Source organism: Pelodiscus sinensis, chromosome 14, assembly GCF_049634645.1.
Source record: "Pelodiscus sinensis isolate JC-2024 chromosome 14, ASM4963464v1, whole genome shotgun sequence".
Lineage (NCBI taxonomy): Eukaryota > Metazoa > Chordata > Testudines > Trionychidae > Pelodiscus > Pelodiscus sinensis.
The window spans coordinates 19,295,191-19,317,413 of record NC_134724.1 but is presented as its reverse complement, the minus strand read 5'-3'; the positions used below and the strand labels follow the sequence as shown (position 1 = coordinate 19,317,413).

The 22,223-nt window shown below is 43.2% G+C and overlaps 1 protein-coding gene across 11 annotated transcripts in view; it reads left to right on the top strand.

The window, feature by feature from the left end:
* Positions 1 to 22,223, top strand: part of ADAMTSL3 (ADAMTS like 3) — a 372,565-nt gene that overhangs the window by 93,495 nt on the left and 256,847 nt on the right. The gene's annotated exons all lie outside the window — the stretch shown is intronic.

Sequence of the window (22,223 nt, the reverse complement as noted above, 5' to 3'; positions counted from 1 at the left end):
TACAAAATGCCAGCAATATTGTTCCAGGGCTGGCACAGATCACGGATCTTTGGGGGACACCTTTCTCCTCCACTGGTGGAGCCCCCTCTTCTATGCTTTTTGTCCTACACCACTCATTCCCAGGGTTCTCGAGAAGATCGACAGAGATGGCGCAACAGTGATTCTGACAAATGTGGTTCTCTTAACTTTATTGGATGTCTCCTCAGTCACCTGCTCATGTATCCCGATCTCCTAACCCAGAACAATGGGACTCTAATTCATCCTCAACCCCATACGTTACGGTTGACAGCCTGGCTCGTAATTGGTTCCAAGAACACGAACTCCAGTGTTCGCATAAAGTGAGAAATGTTTTATTGCATAGTAAAAAAGGGATTGCATTCTTTATTTCCAAGCTCTCAGAAGCTGCCATGTTACCTGTTAATACTGTAATACAGTAAACTTCCGATAATCCGGCACCTTTAGGACCCAGGGGGTACCGGATTATCAGATATGCCGGGCTATCGGAAGGGGGGGGCTATGAGGGGTCTGGGGTGGGGTGGGGGGGATGCCATCCCAGACCCCTCATAGCCCCCCCCTTCCGATAGTCCGGCTCTGCCCCAGGCATCCCTGATTCAGCCACTGCTGGTCAGTTTCAGCAGCGGCTGAATCGGGGACGCCTGCAGCAGAGCAGCTGGAGTGCTGCCGGGTTGGTCAGGTAGTGCCAACCCTTGGCGCTGTGAGACCAACCTGACAGCACCCCAGCTGCTCTTGGGGATGCCTGGGGCAGAGCAGCTGGGGTGCTGCCGGGTTGGTCCCGCAGCGCCGTTCCTCGGCGCTACTGGACCAACCCGGCAGCACCCCAGCTGCTCTGCCCCAGGTGTCCCCAAGTCAGCCGCTGCTGATACTGATCAGAGGCTGACTCCAGGAAGCCCGAGGCAGAGCTGCTGTGCCCCGGGCTTCCTGGAGTCAGCCGCTGGTCAGTTTCAATATCAGCTGAATCGGGATGCCTATTGTTTAACAGTTGCCGAGAGAGAGAATCAAAAAGTCTCTTCCTGAGCAAAGGAAAATATTAGAATGTACTGTTTCCCTGCAGAGATTGTAAAGGGACCCATTCACAGGGTGGGTTGAAGGATGGGCAACTGATTTCCTAGCTTATGAAGAGCAGGCAAGATAATTTGTGACAGGTTAAGCACAACAACAAAAATTTCCTGAAATCTGATATGTGACATCTTTGTAGCTTTCAAATTAACTTATAGAGGAGATAATCATGAGTGCTATAAGAAATCTATAGGCTTCACTTGGCTTGCTGATTCAGGCCTTGATTAAAAACTCCCATTGATTTTTAATGGGCTTTTAGTTCAGGCCCTACACCATTAAAGTCATTGATTTCAGGAGGGTGAAGATCAGGTGCTTAGGTGTTGCAGGTACACCAAGAAAAATATTGTCTACATGCCTGGTTAAGCAGTTAATAGAAAATTGGATAAATAGAAGAGAACATGAACACCCCTGTTGCTTCATTACTATTCAGGGAAGGACCCTTCTCTATAATATTTTCAAATCATTTGTAATGCAAAAAGCTGTATCACATAGAAAAACCTCACTAAATTGCACCAATGATGAACAGATTAATTTAACAATAATAGAATTTTCTGAATTAGCAAGTAAGTAACCAAACCCAAAGTGAATACATGCACATAAATCATGAAATAAGTTATTAGCTAGGATAGGTAGGAATGATGTCTCTAGCCTCTGTTTGTCAGAGGTTGGAAATGGGTGTAAGGGGAGGGATCATTTGGTTACCTCTGGGCTTCTGGCGTTAGAAGACAGGATACTGGGCTAGATGGACCTTTGGTCTGACTCAGAACGGCTGTTCTTATGAAATGTACTGTGCTTCAATAATTTTTGTTCTAACAATTTGCTGCTTCGTTATCTGTATAGTACTCCACAGCACAGCATGAAGTCTTAGCAAAATGGAACTCTCTTTAGACTTCTATTACATCTTTAATGAAAATGTTTATTTTGGGTATTATTTATTTATCCTGTGGATCAGTGAAGTTCTTCTGTGTGTTTTTAATTTTGTATGTAGTTAAGCTATTGTAAAAAAACCCCACTCCCATAGCCAGTTCTTCAAACTTCAGTCTCAGGCACTATATAACAAAATGCCTCTTGTTACACTACCAACAAAAATAGACTTGCTTCACATCTTGCTTACAATACAAAAATTAAATACTTAAACTATGTCAGTATTTGTAATAGGTTGCATTGGCTTAAAAACAGTTTTTACTACTTTGGCCTTTTGGATAGTAGTAGTAGAGAATACAAATTGTGTTCTTTTATGAGTAAATATTATGGCAGAATTGGGGCTTCAGAACATCCTTTGTTGATTTGAGTGGGGCAAGGGTGGTCTACTTGCAATAGGAAAGTAATATTTTAGGTGAATATACATTACAGAATTGCCCCTAAAGAAGTAATATTACCATTTGGGCTAATTCAAAGTCTGCCCTTCTCTTTTTAAAACAAAAGGGAAAAAATTATGTAGCACTTTAAAGACTAACTAAGGGAAGGTAGAAGGGAGAACAGCAAAATAGAGACAATGGATTTCAGGAAGGCGGATTTTGGTAAGCTCAGAAAGCTGATAGGTAAGGTCCCATGGGAATCAAGACTGAGAAGAAAAACAACTGAGGAGAGTTGGCAGTTTTTCAAAGGGACAATGTTAAGGGTCCAAAAGCAAGCTATTCCGCTGCGTTGGAAAGATAGAAAATATGGCAAAAGATCGCGTTGGCTTAACCACGAGATCTTGCATGATCTAAAAATAAAAAAGGAGTCCTATAAAAAATGGAAAGTAGCTCAAAATTACAAAGAATAAATATAGGCAAACAACACAGGAATGCAGGGGCAAGATTAGAAAGGCAAAGGCACAAAATGAGCTCAAACTAGCTACAGGAATAAAGGAAAACAAGAAGACTTTTTATAAATACATTAGAAGCAAGAGGAAGACCAAGGATAGGGTAGGCCTACTGGTCAGTGTGGAGGAAGAAATAGTAACAGGAAACTTGGAAATGGCAGAGATGCTTAATGACTTCTTTGTTTTGGTCTTCACCGAGAAGTCTGAAAGAATGCCTAACATAGTGAATGCTAGTGGGAAGGGGGGAGGTTTAGAAGATAAAATAAAAAAAGAACAAGTTAAAAATCACCTAGAAAAGTTAGATGACTGCAAGTCATGGGGGCCTGATGAAATGCATCTCGAATACTCAAGGACCTGATAGAGGAAGTATCTGAGCCTCTAGCTATCATCTTTGGAAAATCATGGGAGACAGGAGAGATTCCAGAAGACTGGAAAAGGGCAAATCTAGTGCCCATTTATAAAAAGGGAAATAAGAACAATCCAGGAAACTACAGACCAGTTAGTTTAACTTCTGTGCCAGGGAAGATAATGGAGCAAGTAATTAAGGAAATCATCTGTAAACACTTGGAAGGTGGCAAGGTGATAGGGAACAGCCAGCATGGATTTGTAAAGAATAAATCATGTCAAACCAATCTGATAGCTTTTTTTGATAGGATAACGAGTCTTGTGGATAAGGGAGAAGCAGTGGATGTGCTATACCTAGACTTTAGTAAAGCATTTGATATGGTCTCGCATGATATTCTTATAAATAAACTAGGCAAATACAATTTAGATGGGGCTACTATAAGGTGGGTGCATAACTGGCTGGATAACCATACTCAGAGAGTAGTTATTAATGGTTCTCAATCCTGCTGGAAAGGTATAACAAGTGAGGTTCCGCAGGGGTCTGTTTTGGGACTGGCTCTGTTCAATATCTTCATCAACGATTTAGATATTGACATAGAATGTACGCTTATTAAGTTTGCAGATGATACCCAGCTGGGAGGGGTTGCGACTGCTCTGGAGGATAGGGTCATAATTCAAAATGATCTGGACAAATCGGAGAAATGGTCTGAGGTAAGCAGGATGAAGTTTAATGAAGACAAATGTAAAGTGCTCCACTTAGGAAGGAACAATCTGTTTCACACATACAGAATGTGAAGCGACTGTCTAGGAAGGAGTACGGCATAAAGGGATTTCGGGGTTATAGTGGACCACAAGCTGAATATGAGTCAGCAGTGTGCTGCTGTGGCAAAAAAAGCAAACATGATTCTGGGATGCATTAACAGGTGTGTTGTGAGCAAGACATGAGAAGTCATTCTTCCGCTCTACTCTGCTCTGATTAGGCCTCAGCTGGAGTATTGTGTCCAGTTCTGGGCACCGCATTTCAAGAAAGATGTGGAGAAACTGGAGAGGGTCCAGAGAAGAGCAATAAGAATGATTAAAGGTCTAGAGAACATGACCTATGAAAGAAGGTTGAAAGAATTGGGTTTGTTTAGTTTAGAAAAGAGAAGACTGAGGGGGGACATGATAGCTATTTTCAGGTAGCTAAAAGGGTGTCACAAGGAGGGTGTCATAATAAGATATATCCTCATCTTAGCCTCTGAGGATAGAACAAGAAGTAATGGGCTTAAACTACAGCAAGGGAGGTTTAGGTTGGACATTAGGAAAAAGTTCCTAACTGTCAGGGTAGTTAAACACTGGAATAAATTGCCCAGGGAGGTTGTGGAATCCCCATCTCTGGAGATATTTAAGAGTAGGTTAGATAAATGTCTATCAGGGATGGTCTAGACAGTGTTTGGTCCTGCCATGAGGGCAGGGCACTGGACTTGATGACCTCTCGAGGTCCCTTCCAGTCCTAGTATTCTATGATTCTAACAAGATAGTTTATTAGGTGATGCGCTTCTGTGAGGCAGACCTACTTCTTCAGATCATATTCTGAAAGTGAATTGGCATGAAGTTCACTCTTCTGTGCTGCCTTAAGATTAAGGTCAGAAAATATTCTGTTTTTTTTCTCATTTTCAGCAATGTGTTCCAGTGAATATGAATGAAAGGGAGCAAGTGAGAGTTTTGTCTATGCATTGCCCTGTCATGGTGATTTGAATTCTTTTAATATACTACAGCCCAGAATTTATTTAAAATAAGGGTTGCCTCCCATCCCGTTTTCACCCAGACAGGGTTTGGCTTGTGTGTCTGGAAGCCATTTAACATCCCTTGATGTCATCCTAGGTTGTGGGGGGTTTGTTTTGTTTTATATGGAAATGGTGGCAACCTAAGCAGAAGGAAGGTTTCAGTGCAACAGCAGGAACCACTGCCATCTGCATGACCAGGCTGCTTGTGAGGTTCATGGTGGCACATGGCCCTGTGCAGTCTATAGGTAGTGGGCAAGGTGGCCTTGGCTATTTTGTTTAAAACTCTGTGAGTGACAGGGACGGTACTTGAGGGAAAAGAAGCAGAGTGGGGACAGAGTTTCAGGGAAGGTGAGGTTCAGTTATCACAATTATCAGCCATTAGAAAGTTGACAACCCTGTTTAAAAGATTGGGCCGCATATTCAGGTACAGTGTAAAAGACAGTTCAGAAAGAGTATAAAAATTGTCCCAAAGTAGGGAATCTTAGATCCTAAATCCTCCTCTGAAACATGCTTCAGGGCAGATTTAAAGACCGACATAAAGCAGAAAGGTTTTGCTGAAGTCTGTCAGAATATTAATTCTGCAAGTATTTGTTAGTACTTGAGTGAGTGTGGACAGGATGCTTTTAAGGTTGTATATAGAGCATATAGAACAGTTGGCTCTTATTCCCAACATCTCAGTCTGACCTGACCCTGAAAACACTTATGCACATGTATAACTTTATTCATTGACATCAGTGGGACTACTCACATAAGTTATACACATGGATAAATGATTCAGCGATCAGGGGGCAGTTCTAAATCCATTCCTTTTGAAGTACATGGCTAAACTCCCATCATACCCAATCATCTCAGGAGGTTCTTGCTATTGTCTGGAACCAAGCACGTTCTACTTATGTTGTAGCGAAAACTGAAATAACTCATCTTGCATGATTATGTCAGTCATGCTTTCTTTTAATAATGTATGGTTATTTAAGTATTCTCATAAAGCTTATAGTGAATCACAGTCATTCTAGCATACATTTTAAATGTTATACTCCTTTTTTTTTTTTTTTTTTTTTTTTAAAGAATCAAGGATATAAATTCCTGTTTGTGACAACATCAGAGGTTTTCTCCAGCTAAATGAAAAAATCCAAATGACTGTGTAATATTTGCAAAGAACAGACTGATGAAGATTCGTCTGTTGTCAAAAAAGCACTGTCAGAATTAAGTTTACTATGTTATGATTTAATTTAAAATTAACTTATGGCAGTTGACAACATTCATATTTCATAAAATAGGTGTGGGGTGCAAGTTTTCTGTATTTCCTACCACTAAGAAAAAAACCATTAATTCTGACATCTGTTTTTAACACTTTCCCTCATATTTTTGGAAGAATGCCTGGCAAAAACTGGAAAGTGACTGAGATCAACTAAAGATGGCCTAAGGGCCTGGTCCCAGCTGGTACAACATCTGGAATGTTATGTATAATGGATAAATTCAGAGTTGTAGTTTAATAAGATTGGTATTTAAGATTTCGGCCTACAGCATAAGAAAGGACAGTGAAACTGACCATACACAAAGGTATATAATTTGCTAGATTTTTGCTTTCATTTTGGCACGTCTCATGCATTATATAAACTTTCATCTAGTATTGTTTTGGAACTTCAAAGATACTCAATGAAGTCATTTTGGTTTTATATCCAGAATCTTATCTTTGCAGTGAGCTTAAGGTATGTTGGGATTTCTTTTTTTTTTCTTTTCTTTTTTTCCCTCCTTGTTTTCTTTCAGGAAAGTGCTAAAGCCTGCCTTTCATGAGTTGACTAGAAACAACTTAAATTGCTACCTTGGCAGATTTCAGGTCGATACAGTCTCTCAGCAATAAGTTTTACTGGATAGTTAACCATCATTCCATCTTGGAATCTGGATTTGTAGATTTCTGCAGTATGGAACCATACTTTCAAAACTTACAGCACTAAATTCCCATAGTTGTTCTGCTTAAGATTTAGTTCAGTCTTTTACCCTTCTAATCTCCAAACTTTAATTAGACATGTTAGACAAGACTAACAAGGCAAAATTCAGAGCCACAGATATCAGCTGAGAAGCATCTACTAAATCCAGGTATTAATTTGGCTTAGTATGTGCAATGAAAACAGTAATTCATTTGTCAGTTCATTTCTGTTTTATCTGTTTGCACGCCTGTGATTTTGTAATTTGGAGCATTTGGATAATTCCTCACATAATCATTATAGTTTTTACATTTTTATATTATTTATTTATTACTATGCAAGGCATTGTAGATAAGGACAAGAAACTTTGAAATAGCAACAAGTAGTCCTGTGGCACCTTAGGGCATCTCTACACTAGGAAACTATTTTGAAATTACTAAAATTGACTCAATAACCCCCAATTTAACAAAATGGAAATATGTCCTCACTATGGGGAAGCCTTACAATAAGTTAAAATTAGTCCAAAATAGCACATCCACATTCAACAGAGACACTTTCTGTGGCTGCTTGGTCAAGCAAGCTGTGATGTGTGACTCCTCTCTATGGGACACAAAACAAATGCAGTGGGCACATGCCTTCTCATGTTCTGGTTGCCTGCACGGATGCCACCACACTGCCACTATGGAGCCAGAGTTGCTGCAGTACAGTGCCAGGCTCATGAGCCTTGTGCTGCGCCTCATGGTACAGTACTTCCAAACTACCCACATATTGCTCCAGCAGGGAGAGGACCTGCAGGACAAACCCCAGTGCAGACTACAGGCCCTGCTTACCCAGGTCCTGGCGCTTCTGCTGTTGCTCATGCCCCTCAGTCCCCTGGATACTGTGGAATGCTGCTTCTGGCAGAGAGAGATGAGCTTGGACTGGTGGGACCACATCGTTCTTCAGGAATGGGACGATCAGCAGTGTGTGCAAAACTTCAGTATGCGGAATGCCACTTTCCTGGAGCTCTGCAAGTGGCTGGCCCCTGGTCTCAAGTGACTGGACACCCACATGTGACCTGCCATCCCTGTGCAGAATCATGTGGCATCGCCCGCTGGAAGGTCGCCATGCCAAACATTTACTTCTCAGTCGGGAACCAGTTCAGTGTGGGGAAATTTGTAGTCGGCCAAGGCTATCAACCACGTGTTGCTATGAAGGGTCATTACTCTGGAAAACATGGACGGCATCGTTGATGGCTTTGCTACCATGGGCTTCCCCAACTGTGGGAGAGCCATAGACAGCACACACATCCCTATCCTGGACCCTGACCACTGTGCCTTGGACTTTATCAACAGGAAAGGGGCTGAGTAGGCTGACAGAAGAGTTTGCAGCCCCTCACAACCCATCGCCTGCCCCCATGTGTAGATATAGGGAAAGTTACAGAACTCCCCTGAAGTGCCCTCCCTGGGTTCCTCTGAAGCCTGGGAGACATCCTGGGAGGAAGGCACTGTCTCTAGTGAGAAGCAGCTCCTGGCTTGCGGGCATGGTCGCCTAGTTGGCTGCCGCTTCCTCGTCTTTGTTGTTGTCCTTTGCCACTCTACCCTCCCGCAGACTGACACTGGGCGTGTACTGGTTGGACTCGACGATGGCGGGGGAGGTGACTGGCCCCACTCCCAGGATGGCATCAAGTTGGTCATAATTGCTGCAGGTGTGTAGTGCCACCCAGGAGTGTCTGCTCAGCTTTCCTTCTTTGTGGTAGGCCTTTCCACAGCTCCATGATCTTCATGTGGCACTGATCCAGAGTCCTGCTGTGCCCTTTTTTGGCTAGGCTGGCAGCAATTCAGACATAGATATCAGTGTTCCTTTTCCTGGTGTGGTGATCCTGGAGGTTGTGGAGATCCTGGTGATCCTCGATGAAGTCCAGATTCTTCTTTGGGTGATGTCCCAGTGGGTGCTCCACTGTTGATGTCCCTAAGGGTGCTCTGCTGTTTTTTACTGGTGTCCCCAGAGCTGCAGATCACAGTCTTTTGAAGCAGTTATCACTTGGGCTGCATGTGCGCAAAAGGCGCCTCGTGTTCTTCGTGCCTTGGTGCCTTGCATGTGCAGCCTGACCTCCCTTCCTCAGTTCCTTGCTTACTGCCCTTGATTGCACAAAGACAAGCCTCAGTACTGTCCCCTCTGAAACCTCAAGACCCAGTACCAGCAAAGCCATCAGCACCGTGAGCCAAGCAGACTCCTCAGCGGTCATCATCAAATCATGCAGCACTGGCTTCAATGTTGGCACCAGCGCCTGCACTGCTGCAAGACCGCCCATGTGGCTAGGGATTGGCACCATCACCATGCACTCATGAATCACCGGCACTGGACAGACATGACACAAGGTACGCTTCCCTTCTGCCATCCAGGAAACACTCCCTGGTGCCATTCTCTCCCTATGTTTCGCTGCTCCATCAGATCACCGATGCTGTCTGAGCACTCTCTTTTCCAGACAATGACCAGAGGAGTGTCTTCTTCTCACAGCACTCCTCCCCGATGACGTCTAGGCATTATTAAAGCCGTCGAGAGAGGCAGCATCATCCATCATACTACTTTCTCTGGCCATATCAGCCACCTCAGTACCCACTTTATTGGGGCCCATGGGAGCACTGGGGCCCACACAGACACTGTTCTATTGTAGCATACACCCCAGCTAGGAGGCCTCCACCAACTCCGCCCTCTTGTACACTCTTGACGACAGCCAATTCGGAAGAAGAGGAAGGCCAGATCCAAGATGAGACGCATGTTCCCAGAGATTCACCTACAGCAGAGGTTCCCAAAAGTTTTGACATGGGGACCAGTAAATCCATTCACAAGCTTTTGGAGGACGGGTAGCATATATTTGCATATTCATTAAGCAAATAATGAATATGCAAATACGTTATTTCTGGTCCTCCCAACGCCCCCAGTTCCAGCTTTAGCAAAGCTTTTGATATGGTCACCCACAATATTCTTGTCAGCAAGTTAAGGGAATATGGATTGGATAAATGGACTGTAAGATGGATAGAAAGCTGACTAGACCAGGGTTTCCCAAACCTGACTGGTCTCAGATGGGGGATTTTTTTGGACCAAGGGAGATCATTTTAGGGCTCCTTGTTCCCTCCCTCCCCTCTAGCTTCTTTGCACCTCCCTCCCGTGCAACCCAACTGAGCTGCCCACCCCCATTGGTTCCCTGGACCTCCCCGAAAACCATTCCCCATAATCCAAGGGAGTGCAGCACCAATTCCCTGCAGCCCCTCACAGCCCAGCTGAGCTGCCCTTCTGTTCCCTATGCCTTCCTTCATCCACCTCAGCCCAGTTAAGTCCTGCACTGGTTTCCTGAATGTGTCCCCCACAGCATAGCTGAGCTTCGTTTCCCTGCACCTCCCCCCAAGTCCCGCAAAACTGCTGAGCTCAGCTCTGATTTCCTCCCCCTTCCTCTCCTTGCGTCTAGCCCTGGGTTCCTGGCACCTCCCTCCTTCTGCAGCCCAGATGAGCCCAGTGCAGCGCAGCGCACCTCCTCTCCCCATCCCCGCCTACAGCCCAGGCCGATGCCCCCTAGCATCCGAGGAGTAGCGAGGGTGTTATGTGCCCAGGGGAAAAGCAAAATTTGCGCTCCTTCCTCTCCCTCTCCCTTTCCCCCTCCCCCGCTGCCATGTGCAGGGCTCTGAACCTGGCGCATGGCTGAGCCAGACCCTGAGAAGAGGGGTGGAGCTTGTACTGCATCTTCTCCCACCCCGTCCAGTTTGGGGCAGGCCCCTACATGCACTATCTACAACAACACATGGAGGGAATCGATCACCTCAGTAATGCTAACTCCTTTAGAATTGAGTCCCGGATTATCCAGCACGGGTTGAGGTAGAAAGGGCACTGTGTGCACATGTCTGATATATTTTTACCAAAACTGCTACCTGCCCAACTTTCCAAAGGAGAAAGGAAACAGGGAGGCCTACAGAAATGGTTTGGAGCAGTGTTTCTCAACCTTTTTTTTTTATAAAGTACCCCCCTTAAAAAAACTATCACTAACCCCAGTGCAGCTTTCAGATACACACAAAAATTTTCTACCATTGCAACACATTTGTTTAAACAACTTAATCATAGCTGGGTGGGTGATGAAATTTTTGGGTGTAAAAAGTACAAAAATAATAAAGCGCTGAGTAACTTAAAGTAAAAATTCAGTTTTCTCCAAATTTCAGTGGTGTTGATGTACTCCCCAGACTTCTCTCGAGTACCCCAAGGGTATTCATACTACTGGTTGAGAAACACTGGTTTAGAGCAGTGTTTTTCAACTTTTTTTTTAAAGTACCCCATTTAAAAAATTATAAGTATCCCCAATGCACCCACCCCTGCCCCAGATCCAGGCATCTCCAGCCCCCCTGCTCCAACCTAATGCCCTTTCTGCCCCAGAACACCCCCCCCCCCGCTCTAATCCAATGCCCATCCCTCAGAGCCAGGCACCCCCTGCTTCCCTGCCCTAGCCCAATCCCTCTCCCCCTTCCACAGAGCGAGGCAGGCACCCAGGGTAACCCTACCTTTAAAGTGGCTGCTCCTGCTGCTTGGCCCTGCCTCAGAGGCTTGATTGCACAAGGAGCATGTGGCCTGACAGCGCTCATGTAATGTAGAAAGCTGCTACCTTTTAGGAATGTGCTACTGGTAGCATTTTCTTGTCTGTATGATTGTAAGGAAATGCCCCTATAAGAAATTGATTTCAAGAACTTTTTAAGAGAGTATTCTTTTAAACTCCAGAAGGTCAAAGAAAAGCAACACTGCCTCCTGAAGAATGTCCATCCTACCTCACAAGCAAAGATTGCAATGCCCATCGATTAGGCAATTATGGAAGTATCAGGCGAGATATGGCAAAACCCTGCTTCAATCCAACCGATATTCAAACGAGCAGACAAATTACTTTGTTCCTCCTAAGAACCTAGACTTCCTCTTTTCCCACCTGTAGCCAAATTCCCTTGTCGTTGATGTGGCAGATTACCAAGCCAAGACTCCCCTATTTAGATCAACACTCAGTGATAAGGAGCATAAAAATGATCTATTTGGAAGAAAATTATATTCCTCTGCCACACTTCAGCTCCTCATTGTGAACTATTCAGCGCTCCTAGCCAATCATGATTTTGATAATTACTCTAAGTTGGCTGACCTAATGGAGCATTTACTGGATTCTAAAAGACCCATCCTTAGGTCTGTGATACATGAGGGGCATATTATTGCGAGCATGGCCTTACAGTCCTCACTCGATGTGGCGGACACAGCTGCCAGGGCAACAGCGACAGTGGTCAGAGTCCACAGAGTGTCTTGGCTTCAAGTAGCTGGAGTACTCAAAGACCTCCAATCTAAGGTGGAGGACCTACCATTCGAGAAATTGAAGCTGTTTGCCGCCAAGATCAACCATGTCCTGCACAGTAGTAAGGACTCACACACCACACTGTGTATGCTTGGCATCTGTATGCTACCATATCCATGAAAGTGCTACAGCCCATACAGTAAGAACAGGGACAGATACTACAATCAGCTGCAACAGAGGTTTTACAACTATAATTGACCCAGGTAATGGGCCCAGAGGAGGCATCCACCCATCACACTCTTCCACTACTCAGGCGACTAAGCAACAAATTTGAAAATTTGGTCGAGGGTCTCCCCAACCTCCCCATCAATCCAATGCCAGCAAATCAGAACCATCTTTTTGCCCACAGATTATGTCCCTTTTTCCACACTGGGACTCTGTAACATCAGACCAGTGGGTCTTGGAGATTATCTGTATGGGATACACTATTCCCTTAATCTCATTTTGCCCTACTCTTTCCCCCACCCCATCCCTCTTCAGGGACCCCTCCCACAAGATTCGTCTCAGAAAAGATGTTGACCACTTTCTTTACCTAGTGGTAATAGAGAGGGTCCCCAACGCTTATTGACCCAGAAATGCACAAGTGGCTGGAGACCAATTTTAGACCTCCACAAGTTAAACAAGTTCCTACGTAAACAGCGATTCAAGATGGCTACACTGGCATCAATTATCACATCTCTAGATGAAGGGGGCTGGTTCATAGCCCTAGACCTACAGATCACCATACACCTGGCCCATAGAGGATATCTATCATTCTCTATGGGTGAAGACCATTTTTCATGCCAGCCGTCCTCCCTTTCGGCCTATCCTCCGCCTCCTGCATTTTTTCAAAGATCCTTGCAGTGGTGACAATATACCTTCAGCAACAGGGGATAGTAATATTTTCTTATTTGACCAATTGCCTCATAAAGAGTCGATCATATGCAGAGGCAGCTGACATGGTTTGCAAGACCAAACTTTTATTTCATTGCCTAGAGCTCCTAATAAATGAGCAAAAGTCCTCTCTAGAGCCTGTTCAGGACATAGAGTTCATGGGGCTTGCTTCGAGTCTCTCTGCCCAAGCTTAATTGCCACAACAATGGTTCTTGGCCCTACAGGATCTGATAGCCATGTTATTTGCAAGTTCTTCCACCGCTGTTCGTGCCTGCCTTCGGTTGATGGGTCACATGGTGGCCACTGCATACATACATACGCACAATTTGTGTGTCTCCACTTTTGCATCATTCAACATTGGCTGCTATGTTTACATGCCATCCCACCATCCACTTCACAAACCAGTTATTCTAAGGAAGGTATTGGAGTCTCTCAGACAGTGAATATTACCCAAAAACCTCCTGGTAGGTGTTTCTTTCCACCAGCCTGAGCCAATGATGCAAATTACTACCGACATCTCCATATTGGGCTGGGGTGCACACCTTCAACAGTATACTGCTCAGGACAAGTGGTTGCCCCACGAAACCAAGCTACATATCAATCTCTTTGAACCTAGAGCTGTGAAGAATGTGTGTGCACACTTCACTCCCAACCTTACCAGCTCCGTTGTCTGCATACTTACAGTCAATATGACCACTGTGTTTTATATAAACAGGCAGGGAGGCACCTGTTCCTGATTCCTTTGTGTGGAGGCCATCCATTTATGGAATTGTTGCATTCGCCACCGAGTCACCTTGAGAGCCGCGTACCTCCCGGGGATGAGCAATGTCACAGTGGGCATGTAGAGTCACAATTTTTTCACCAATCATGAGTGGGAATTATACCCTGCGGAGATCGCCCGCATGCTCCATAGATCCTTCTGTAGACCACTTCGCCACTTAGCAGAATACCAAATGTCCCCACTTCTGTTCTCAGGTCGGTCTTGGCCTTGGCTCATTGGGAGACGCTTTCCTGATACATTGGAATCAACCCCTGTACTACACATTTCTCCCAATTCCACTCATCTCCAGGGTCCTGAGCAAGATTTGCTCCAACGGTGCCTGGATCATCTTGATAGCCCTGTTGTGGTCCAGGCAGACCTGGTTCCCATATCTCGGCTGCATGGAGTCCACCACCATACCTGTTTTCTCACCGTCACAATCTCCTCTCTCAGAACCGGGGGAAACTACTCCACTCTCAGCCTCGTGCCATTCACCTGCGCGTGTGACTCTATCTGGTTCCACGGAGCTGAGTCCCAGTGTTCTGAGCAAATGAAGTCTGTTCTCCTTAATAGTAGGAGGCCATCTACTGTATATAGTTACCTGCAGAAATGGAAGCAGTTTTCTTCTGGATACCAACAAGCACACCTTGATCCCCACACTGCTCTGCTTCCCTGTGTCCTGGACTACATTTTACCTAGGGTTTAGATGTAAAATTTTACATCTAAAGACTGGAGACCTATCCTTTTCTTCTGTCAAAGTGCATCTGCCTTTCATGAACAGGTCCCAGGATTGTCTGTCTTTGCACACCCTACTACAAGGAGATTTTTTTCTGGGGTCTCCTGAATCTCAAACCCCCTGCACAAGGCCCCAAGCACTCTCGAGGGTGATTGACTGGCTTATTTGACACCCATTTGAACCTATGTCTACATGCCCTCTTCCTTTCCTTCTCACGAAGGTGCTGTTGCTGGTCGCTACCACTTCAGCCAGGTGGGTCAGTGAGATAGGAGCATTGATGGCCGATCCACCCCACAAAGTCTTACCAAAGGACAAGGTGACTTTACGGCCACATACTACATTTATGCCAAAAATTGGTACTTCATTGCACATCGATGAGCCCATAGTTTTGCCCACTTTCTTCCTGAAACCGCACGCATCCCCCCAGGGACATACTTTATACTTTAGACATTCGATGTGTGTTAGCCTTTTACATAGACAGGACGTGTGCTTTTTGTAAGTCTTCACAATTCTTCATCTCTATCGCAAAGCAATCCAGGGGCACTTTGATCTCAACCTAGCGGATCTCCAAATGGATATTGTGCTGCATAGTATGCTGTTACTCCATCTGAAACAAGTCACTGATCTCTCCACCAAGAGCACATTCCACTCGTGCTACTGCCACCTCTACTGCCTTTTTGAACAATGTGTCCCTGAAGGACATCTACTAGGCAGCCACTTGGTCATCTGACTGCACCTTTGCCAGGCATTATGCCATCATTCCTCAGCTGGCAGCTCATACAGTGGTGGCTTCAGTGATGCTGTCTTCAGCTGCCAAGGAGTGACTCTGAGTCCTACCATCCACGTTGAGTACTACTATGAAGTCTCCAACAATGGAACACCCATGGGGACATCACCAGAAGAAGAAGAGGAAATTACTTACCCTGTGCAGTAATGACTGACCTTCTGGACATGGACGGAAAAGATTAGGGGGAACATTGAGCCAGATGTGTCTTTTTTTGTCATATTTGAATGAAAAAGTCTGTATTTAAAGAGAATCTTCTTTTCCCCATAGCTCCTCTATTAACTGATTTTGATAAAATTTTAAATGGAGTCAGTTTTTTTCTTTAGAGGTCCCTCATATTGTGTGGCCCTAAACTGTAGCTTAGTTAGCTCATGCCTTAATTCAGTAATACGTTCACTATTGATTGAGATACTTCCTATGTAACTTGTGAGCCCTAAAAATTATGAGGTTGGGGTACATTTTTCAAAAGTACCTAAGTGACTTAACAATGTAAGTATAGCTGGCCAGGAAGCTTGATTTCATCTTCATGAAAATTTTTGAAATTTTGGAAATTTGTCCTTCCAAACTGGGACAAAAAGCCAAAAAAGTGAACATTTTCAAGTCATGTTAAGAAGTCCAGTCAGTTTCATCACTGCCATTAAGTGGTGAGCAGCTGTGAAATTAACAAGATTCATGTAAGTTTCAGTTATCTGTTTCTAGAGTTTTCAGTCAGCTCAGGTAAAACATTCTTCCATATCTGTGAGCTAGTTGTTCTACTCAGAATAATTTTAATTTCTTTAAAGGTTATAAATGAGGTGCATTTAGAAAAACATTTCTGCCTGAATCAAAACATCATTTTAAGGAAGAATATGTCAGCCAAATACAAGGCGTTTCCACGTGGTTTTGGGCTTAAGTAATGTATTCCTGAGCCTTAAGCAGCTATCTGTTAAGTACAAACTGAAGTGAATTATATGGAGGAAAAGCGAGGCATCAGTGGAACTGGGTGTATCAGGGATTAAAGAACTGGACGTTTTTAAAAGCAAGACAGATTCACTGTGGATTTTGGTCAGGTTACTGTGAAGGGAGGACTTGGCCCAAAGACTCTGTGCTGGAAACACCAGGCTTTTCAACATCATCCCAGGAAGGGAGCACAGGAGAAGTCCTGAAAGCAAGATAGAGTGGCTGTATGGGAGACAACCAGTCATGGCCCAGGAGGGTCATATAAAAAGGAGTAGCAGAACAGAGCAAAGGACAGCACTGGAAAGAGTTGTTGGCTGAGCTGCTAGTAGGAGCTGGGAGGAGATGGACTGGATGTCTAGCTGCCTGAGGGAGCTGCAGCACAACCACAGCTAAGTGGGGGCAGCGACTGGGGGAGCAGAGGCTTCTTACTGGCTGCTTCGTCTGGGTGAGGACTGAGCCTGGGGAGGGCCCCAGGAAAATAATGTTTCTGAGGGGGAAGTCCTGGGGATACAACTCCATGCCTGGGCTGAGATTATTTAAAGACAGAGCCCAAAGCGGGGCAAGTAAAACTGCCTGAGGACCACTACAAGGAGGTCACCAAAGGATAGAATGTGGACACACACAATCAGAAAGTGTGCTCACAAGTGAATTTTCACCATCTCAGGTTCTGATCCTATGTTTCTGGTACAGACAGAACTCCCATTTGGGACCTATGTTATCTGTACGGCACTAAATATATGAAATAAGATAAACCATATAGAACAACTTTGTTTTGTTTTGTTACTGAGACTGAGGGCTTACTTAGAAGAATAAAATAAATAAATAAATGGATGTGCTTGATTCTTGGCTGGAATTTAATAATTATGATGTACTAGGTGTAGAACCACTGGAGGAAACCTATAGTTAGTGCTTACAACTTTTCTATTAAAGACCATTTTGTATAAACATTGATAACAAATCTATAATGTCCTGTGAAAACCAGTTGTGTGCCTGAATGTATAAATTGTTTAGTTAATGAGTTTGCTTTTCTAGGGAGAAACAATCCCTTGCAGTTTGAAAGTCCGGGATAGAACACCCACAACTGTTAGTTATGTGTTAAAGTGTTTTATGGTAAATGAAGCTCTTAAAGTGGGATAGAGTAGGGGTGGGCAAATACTGGCTCATGGGAAGATGCAGTCCCCTAGGGTTAGCCCCTGGAGGGCCACTGCTACTATATTTACCTGTGCCTCCACAGGTACGGGGTGATATCAGCTCCTGTTGGCTGCGGATTGTCATTCCCAGCCAATGGGAGCTGTAGGAAGTGGTATCCCAGTCCGCGCTCCTCTCTGCTGCTCCACAGCAGTTCACAGCCCATGGGAACTGTGCTCGCCAGTACCTGGATAGGTGCAGATAAATATAGTGGCCATGGCCTGCCCTGGTGAACTACTGCTATTTTATTTCCCTCCCCTAAGGCAGAGGAATTTAATGTCTCTTTAAATGTTTTGAGCACAAATCCTTCTCCAATGCAAACTCACTTGCACGTTGGTTCCAGTTTTGCTGCCTGAACAACAAAGCAGCAGCTGTAGCAGACAGTTGTTTCTCTCTTCTTATCTGCTGTGTCCAGGTATAATACATTCTACTGTAGGTATAAAATATTGTACCCAGGAGCAAAATGATGTACTCTTTCATATTGTACTCCTCTATATTGCTGATTCAGTAGAAATGTAATACAATACATTGTGAAATCTGTTTCATAATCTGTATTTACTGTGAACACATCATTATAGAGTATTATGTAGCCCACTTTTCTGGTTATAACTTGCAGCAGTGTAATAGTTATAATTTAAAGTGGAAATATTTGCTAGTTTACTTATGCATTTAAAAATACATAATAGCTACTTATCACTTATGGTGAGGCATAAATAAGACATATTTCAGGTTTTGAAAAAAACTGATTGTAGTAATAAAACAGAATGAAAATAGTTGTGTTAAAGTGCACACTATCTAGTTTTTTTGCGTTTAGCTTGCAGCAGCATTTTACATTGTATTGTATATACATTAATTAACTGTTATTTTATGAAGAAACAATAATTTAAATAGTTTTGAGTGATCGTTATGCAGGCACCAACAAGGTGCATTATACAGTGATTCACAAAATAAATGCCCTTTTAAAAATATTTTTTTTGCAATACACATCAAATTACAAGTGGAAAAAATACACATAAAAAGTTAGATTTTAGGAACATTTGTGGATGGCTGTAGGTGATAAGCAGTGTTCCCTCTAACATTTTTTATTCTTGGGTGGACTGAATTTTCTTTTGGGCAGGTTGAAATTTTTCGTGTAATACCAATATTGAGGTAATGTGTGGATGTACACCACCAATACAAACAAACACATGCACACATATATATAATGTGACAGGACAGGTTAAAGAGCTGGATAGAAGGGGAGAGAGGCAGCTCTTCAAAAAGGAAGAGCAAGGGCCCTGGTTAATCAGGGGCAGCTAAGACAGGGCTGCTATTAATCAATTAAGGGCCAGGTGAGCTGATTCAGGTTGCCACCGGACCTCTTTAAAAACTTTCTCTGTGTGGGAGAATAGAGAGGAGAGTGGAAGAGGAGCTTGGAGGGAAGTGGAGAGGAGTTACTACTGATAAGGTTAGCCTGGAAGACACTAACAAAGAGAATGGCAGCTTTGCCAAGGGAGGGGGAAGGTGAGGCGCTCCAACATGGAGGCTGTCTCTAGATTGCATCCCTTTTTCATAAAAGGGATGCAAATTAGACATATCGCAATTGCAAATGGAGCGGGGATTTAAATCTCCCCCGCTTCATTAGCATAAAAATGGCTGCCGCTTTTTTCCGGCTCAGAGCTTTGCTAAAAAAAAGCGCCAGTCTAGACGTGGATCTTTCGGAAAATAAAGCCTTTTCCAAAAGATCCCTTATCCCTCGTCATCTCTAGCCTGATTCTGGCCTGCATATTTATACCTGCCTCTGGAAATTTCCACTACATGCATCTGATGAAGTGGGTCTTTGCCCACGAAAGCTTATGCTCCAACACTTTGGTTAGTCTATAAGGTGCCACAGGACTCCTCGCTGCTTGAGATCCAATAGTTTCGTAGCATCTCACCAGGTAGCACTTAAGTGATTCGGTCATTCAAGATTAATGGCATCAAGAAAATCTTCAACATGTTCTGGACAGAAGAGAAAAAGAGTTGTGTTGACTCTAAGTAAAATACTGGACGTTATCACAGTACACAATCAAAGATGCCATCTTCAATGTTGCTTGTGCATGGGATCCAGTTAAGAGTCAAACTTTCAGGCGATTTTGGAGAAAATTATGGCTGAATTCTATATTCGCAGAGGGGTTGTCTGATGAAGAAGAAAATGTTGAAGGCTTCAGCATCAGAAGAAGAAAGACTGAAATTACAGGTATCATCGAAGTTCTGAAGCAAGCTGAGCCTAAAAACCCACTCAAGAATCTTAAAGAAGATGAAGTCGAAGAATGGGTTAACATGGACAACAACACATAAGTGACTCACAGCACTAGTGATACTGAAATCACAGAAAAAGTTTTCAACACAGAAACATCTTTGCCACCTGAAAATGATTCTGAGGAAGAAGAGCCTGAAGATAGAACTTCCTGGGCTGATGCAAGTTCAGGTCTTTCAACTTTGATCAGGTTTGCTGAGCAGCATTCTTCTTTTTCATCTCAAGAAGTAATGCAGTTGTATAATTTTCAGAAGAACGTTGTGCACAAGAGACAGCAGGCCTGTAAGCAGGCTGATATCAGGAAGATGCTGCAGACAGCTTCTGTATCCAGAGAATGACTAAATTTTTAGTTTTAATTTATGTTACCGTGCCGTATAATAATTACAGTACTGTTTCTTTTTAATAAAATAAATTTTACTTGTTCGATTGTCCCATACGTCCGTAGCATTGTGTTTATGTTGATTACAATATAGTTTACATTTGGGTAGATACCCAAAATTTGAGTTTTACTATTATTGTCCATTAGTTTTTTCTAGGTTGATGGGACTCTCAGATAACAAGAGTTTTTAGATAACCAGAACGCCCTAATCCCCGAGCATGCCGCATAACACAGGTTTTACTATATTAACCTTTTTTTTAAGTAAAATTCTTTCAGCTAAAATGACTACATAGGTGATATGTAGTGAAGGAAACAGTTTCTGCAGATTTTTTTTGCCAATGAGCAGTAACAGAAATGCATCCAAATACTATTTGAGTTGATTTGGAAATTGTATAGGTTTCTGTGCCTTCAAATCGGATGAATCCTGCTGATTTTAAGTATTATCTAGAGGACAGATTCTTCTCCTGTGAAACCATTTGTTTTAGTATATAGTAAGTCAAAGTATTACTTATCTAGTTTCTGTTACTGCTCATATAGAATGGCAAATGGAATGCACTTCCAAATGTGCGTGATTCAGTAAAGCTCCGATCATCCTTGCAAGTTTATGTAGCAAACCAGGGTTTTGCTTTCCTGTTTAGTGACACTGGCTTTGGTTCATACAATAGGCACACAAGCTTGTTAAATCACAATAAGATTAGGATGTTTCAGGTCAGAATGAGAACCAGCTCATTGATCAATGCCCACAAAACAGATATTAGACAGGATCACAAAGAAAAAACAGTTTCTTGCTATTTCAACCAGAAAGGACATTGTCTCAACGACTTGATTACCTGCATCCTGCTTCAAAGGCCTTTTAAGACTACACTTGAAAGAGAATCCTCTGAACTATCATTCATGCTTAAATTTGACACTTTACTCCTAAGTTTGAATAAAGGCTCTAATTATCTTACCCATTACAAAGATAGCTTCCCCAGTTATCACCTCTAATATTATTAGCTCACAGACATTTACCTCCCCCCCATACCCCTTCTGTTCTGAAATTTGATTTGTCCTTTTCATATGTGTTCATTTTTTTAATTGTATACTTTGGTATATATGGTTGTGACAATTTTCTTCCACTATTTGATCTAAGGAAGTGGGTCTGGCCCACGAAAGCTCATCACCTAATAAACCATCTTGTTAGTCTTTAAAGTGCAACACGGTCCTGTTTAATATGTTGTGGCTTCTTTCATTGAGATTTTGATGTAGTTATGACTTGAGTGTACCATCAGCGAAAACTTGAGGATCAATGTGTTTTAAATTTAGGACTCAGTTATGGCTCTGAAGCTGGAACTACTCCCGGGAAGGAGGAAATATCATTAAATGGTAGTACTTGGAAGTACTGTGCCTTTTGAGAGGCCTTGTGACAAGAATGGGGAGATGTGCTTTTCTTAATAGATGTAGTGAGGTGTGGCCAGAGCTTCCTCAATATAGCCCAGGGGGCAATCATCTGCCCTCACCCAGAAATGTGGACAGTGCTAGCCTGACCCACTGCTCTCCATTGTGCTCCTGGAGACAGATTTTGCACAGGTTTGCATTCCCTCCCTCTTAGTGCTCCAATGAAGAGAGGTGTGTTGTTTCACTATTAATGTGAAACTGATGTAGAGTAGTTTTTAGTGCAGTCATTGCTTCTAGGCTTCTGTTCAGAATTCTGAGCTAAAATTTTAAATGCTAATAAAACTAAGGAAAGAAAACACTGTGGAGTGGAAAGTGTAATTTTAAATTATTGGAAGCCATGTAATTTTATTTTAAAAATTACTAAAACACAATCCAGGGAAACAGGAAATGGTTGGCCAGCTCTAACTAATATTCTGTCTTACTACCCATTTAAAGAAACCCAGATTTGAAATACTGAATTACTGATACAGGCTATTTGTGAGACTGTCTCAGGGCAGATGACTTCCACTATTTGTCCCATGGTGTGTGTTGTGTTTTTTTTTTTTTTAACATACTCTGAGTCTAGAGGACACTGTGATCAAG